This window comes from Telmatherina bonti (genome assembly GCF_933228915.1).
Source record: "Telmatherina bonti genome assembly, chromosome: 16".
Lineage (NCBI taxonomy): Eukaryota > Metazoa > Chordata > Actinopteri > Atheriniformes > Telmatherinidae > Telmatherina > Telmatherina bonti.
In genome coordinates, this window is record NC_136614.1 from 40,065,198 (window position 1) to 40,070,485 (window position 5,288).

A 5,288-nucleotide genomic window follows, 5' to 3' on the forward strand; every position below is an offset into this window, starting at 1 on the left:
GATCCCTGAGCCGACGATGGAGGCGCTGTACACAGAGAACCACGAAGAATAAATTCAATCCTTTAATCAAGACCTTGATCATAATTTATTAGTCATAACCTGCTAATACAGTCACATCTGCCCACCGTGCCACACAGCCACAATCAGCCAGACGCAGATTGAATAAAGGTTGAAAAAGTATCTAAAATATATTATTTAGAAACGATTCAAGGTCACCAGAGAGCCTTATTCTACACACACACACACACACACACACACACACACACACACACACCACTCAGACCAGAACTCTGGGTGTACTGAGGGACTCTATCTAAAAAATCTGTTGGATACTTGAAGCTAATCCCGAGCGCTGCTGCTCCAGTCCTCTCTAGGATTATGGATGTAGACCACATGAATCCTGTTCTGGCATCCTGTCTTTCACAGGATTTAAAGTTCTCTTCCTGGTCTAAAAAGCTCTGAATGGACCAAACTACATCAGAGACCTCAGTATGAACCTACCAGACCCCTCAGGCAAATCTGGATCTGGTTTTTTAATCAGTTTCTAGAGTCAGAAGGAGATGTGGAGAAGTTGCGTCCAGCTTCTATGCTCCACATGTCTGGAACAGTTGCAGAGCATCAGATTCAAAGCTCTGCTTCTGGTTTACCAAGACACCAAGCGTTACCATGACAACGTGGGACTAAACCACCACCAGACTGTTTTCCTCTGTTGTTCCACGATGGTGGAAGGACCTGCTGAACTCTGTCCGCTCTGAAGAGTCCTGATCTGCTTTAACCTGCAGACTCTGCTGTTCAAGCAGCATTTCTGCTCTCAGTTCTACTTTTCTATTCGTCAGATCTAGTTGAAGAGATTTGTGCTACTCTTTGGTACAACTCAGCCCTGAATAAACTGTGCTTAAGAGGATGCTTTAACAGACTATTGCAGGAAGGAAAGTGAATAAAAAATGCTCTCAGCTGCATGAAAATAATTTTTATTTTTAAATTCCAGATCTGCTTTGTTTTGTTTTTTTTACAGTGGAATTTTATGACTTTAACATGTTTTATTAGTTTTTATGTTCTTTTCTTTTTTTCTTTTTCATTTTTTTTTTTTTTTTTTACCTCAGTGGCTTTGGAGCTTTTCTCACCACAGAGTTAATTTTCTCATTAATATCAGTTCAAACTCAACAACAATTAGTCTTTTCTGCACATAATTAGCGTTTCTCATTGATCATCGTTGATCACATTGCAAATGCTTCGAGACTTTGGCTTTTATGCAATTCTCTACTATTTCATTTTTTTTTCGTCATATCAGTCAAAGTTACGGATAACTAGAGCTGCAAGCAGTTATGGTGGGGTCCAAGCCCCCGAAGCAGCACTCTCCCTGACCACTACCGCCCCGAGCCATTGCCTTTCCTGGCCGTCACCAACCCCCCTCGTAACCCTCGGTCCAGACCCAAACCTTGGCCATGACCTTTTCGGTCATATTGACTGATTTCTTAAAGCATAAAATCAAGAACATAATTCATGTCTGCATTGTCCAACATATTTTCTTCTACCTGATCAACATGGCTTACCTTAAAAATATCTTTTTCACAAATCCTGAATTCCAGCTTTTAGTAGCAGAGGCACAGTGTGCATCAGCCTATTTGATGAACCAGAAAATTGTAACACACTATGTCAAAATACCGATTATGAAGAATGTCAGTGATCATAAGTGTAAGCATTACTGACAATATCACCCAGTTTGACAGTGAAATATGATCTAAAACAGTTCCTGCTGTTTATGTGTTAAGTCCCCCAGAGGCCCCTTCTCATTAAAAAATAAACATAGTTGATTAAACACATGAATTTAATTAATGTGTTCATTTTTCTATTATAAATCATGATTAATGCGTTATGGACCCATATATATTGTCATGGTGATGGGTGTTTTGTGTGTAGTCATTAGTTCTTGTTTCCTGTTTTATGTAGAATTTTATTTACTGTTTTTACTTGTGTATTTTTCCTCGCATCACCTGGTTTGTTTTTCTCATTTATTCCACCTGTGATTAGTCCCTCAGCATATTTATAGTCCTCAGTTGCCTCAGTCAGTTTGTTTGGACCATTATTTCCATCTCCCTCACCATCGCCACAATGTGTTCAGGTACATTCAGTACAGGAAAATGTTTGTATTCAGAGATGACAAGACTTTTCACTTTGATGCTTTGGCAGTTTTGTTGGCAGAAATACTTGCTTTTGAGGATTTAACTCTCTCTTCAGCAAATAAAACACTTTTGAAGGTTATGCACAAATTGTTTTGAGAAACACGTCTATGAAGAAAAATTAAATGTAACAAATAGCACATATTTTTGTTGTACAGAGTTCAGAGGCTTTTGTCTCACACTTTAATGGAAATGTAAGAATTACTCGTAAAATTCTTCAATAGCTTCTAAACCATATGACCCGATTATGACAATATTTTACTATGACAATATAGAGAGACAGACCGACAGACAGACAGATAGATAGATAGACAGATAGGTAGATAGACAGATAGATAGATAGATAGACAGACAGACAGATAGATAGATAGACAGATAGGTAGATAGACAGATAGATAGATAGACAGATAGATAGACAGATAGATAGATAGATAGATAGATAGACAGATAGATAGATAGATAGATAGATAGATAGATAGATAGACAGATAGATAGATAGATAGATAGATAGATAGATAGATAGATAGATAGATAGATAGATAGATAGATAGATAGATAGGTAGATAGATAGATAGATAGATAGATAGACAGATAGATAGACAGATAGGTAGATAGACAGATAGATAGATAGATAGATAGATAGATAGATAGACAGATAGACAGATAGACAGATAGACAGATAGACAGATAGACAGATAGACAGATAGGTAGATAGATAGATAGACAGATAGGTAGATAGACAGATAGGTAGATAGACAGATAGACAGATAGACAGATAGGTAGATAGATAGATAGACAGATAGGTAGATAGACAGATAGGTAGATAGATAGACAGATAGATAGATAGACAGATAGATAGACAGATAGATAGATAGATAGATAGATAGATAGACAGATAGATAGATAGATAGATAGATAGATAGATAGACAGATAGATAGGTAGATAGACAGATAGATAGATAGGTAGATAGACAGATAGATAGATAGATAGATAGATAGATAGATAGATAGACAGATAGATAGATAGATAGATAGATAGATAGATAGATAGACAGATAGGTAGATAGACAGATAGATAGATAGATGATAGACAGATAGATAGACAGATAGATAGGTAGATAGACAGATAGATAGATAGGTAGATAGACAGATAGATAGATAGATAGATAGATAGATAGATAGATAGACAGATAGATAGATAGATAGATAGATAGATAGATAGATAGACAGATAGGTAGATAGACAGATAGATAGATAGACAGATAGATAGATAGATAGATAGATAGATAGATAGATAGATAGGTAGATAGACAGATAGATAGATAGGTAGATAGACAGATAGATAGATAGATAGATAGATAGATAGATAGATAGATAGACAGATAGATAGATAGATAGATAGATAGATAGATAGACAGATAGGTAGATAGACAGATAGATAGATAGACAGATAGATAGATAGATAGATAGATAGATAGATAGATAGATAGACAGATAGATAGATAGATAGATAGATAGATAGATAGATAGATAGATAGATAGATAGATAGATAGATAGATAGATAGATAGATAGATAGATAGACAGATAGGTAGATAGACAGATAGATAGACAGATAGGTAGATAGACAGATAGATAGATAGATAGACAGACAGACAGATAGATAGATAGACAGATAGATAGACAGATAGATAGACAGATAGATAGACAGATAGGTAGATAGATAGATAGACAGATAGACAGATAGATAGATAGATAGACAGACAGACAGATAGATAGATAGACAGATAGATAGACAGATAGACAGATAGGTAGATAGACAGATAGACAGATAGGTAGATAGATAGATAGACAGATAGGTAGATAGACAGATAGACAGATAGACAGATAGGTAGATAGATAGATAGACAGATAGGTAGATAGACAGATAGACAGATAGACAGATAGGTAGATAGATAGATAGACAGATAGGTAGATAGACAGATAGGTAGATAGATAGACAGATAGATAGATAGACAGATAGATAGATAGACAGATAGATAGACAGATAGATAGATAGATAGATAGATAGATAGACAGATAGATAGATAGATAGATAGATAGATAGATAGACAGATAGGTAGATAGACAGATAGATAGACAGATAGATAGGTAGATAGACAGATAGATAGATAGGTAGATAGACAGATAGATAGATAGATAGATAGATAGATAGATAGATAGATAGACAGATAGATAGATAGATAGATAGATAGATAGATAGATAGATAGACAGATAGGTAGATAGACAGATAGATAGATAGACAGATAGATAGATAGATAGATAGATAGATAGATAGATAGATAGATAGACAGATAGATAGATAGATAGATAGATAGATAGATAGATAGATAGATAGATAGATAGATAGACAGATAGGTAGATAGACAGATAGATACACAGATAGGTAGATAGACAGATAGATAGATAGATAGACAGACAGACAGATAGATAGATAGACAGATAGATAGACAGATAGGTAGATAGATAGATAGACAGATAGACAGATAGATAGATAGATAGATAGATAGACAGATAGGTAGATAGACAGATAGGTAGATAGACAGATAGGTAGATAGATAGACAGATAGGTAGATAGACAGATAGGTAGATAGATAGACAGATAGATAGATAGACAGATAGATAGATAGACAGATAGATAGACAGATAGATAGATAGATAGATAGATAGATAGACAGATAGATAGATAGATAGATAGATAGACAGATAGGTAGATAGACAGATAGATAGACAGATAGGTAGATAGACAGATAGATAGATAGATAGACAGACAGACAGATAGATAGATAGACAGATAGATAGACAGATAGGTAGATAGATAGATAGACAGATAGACAGATAGATAGATAGATAGATAGACAGATAGGTAGATAGACAGATAGGTAGATAGACAGATAGGTAGATAGATAGACAGATAGGTAGATAGACAGATAGGTAGATAGATAGACAGATAGATAGATAGACAGATAGATAGATAGACAGATAGATAGACAGATAGATAGATAGATAGATAGATAGATAGACAGATAGATAGATAGATAGATAGAT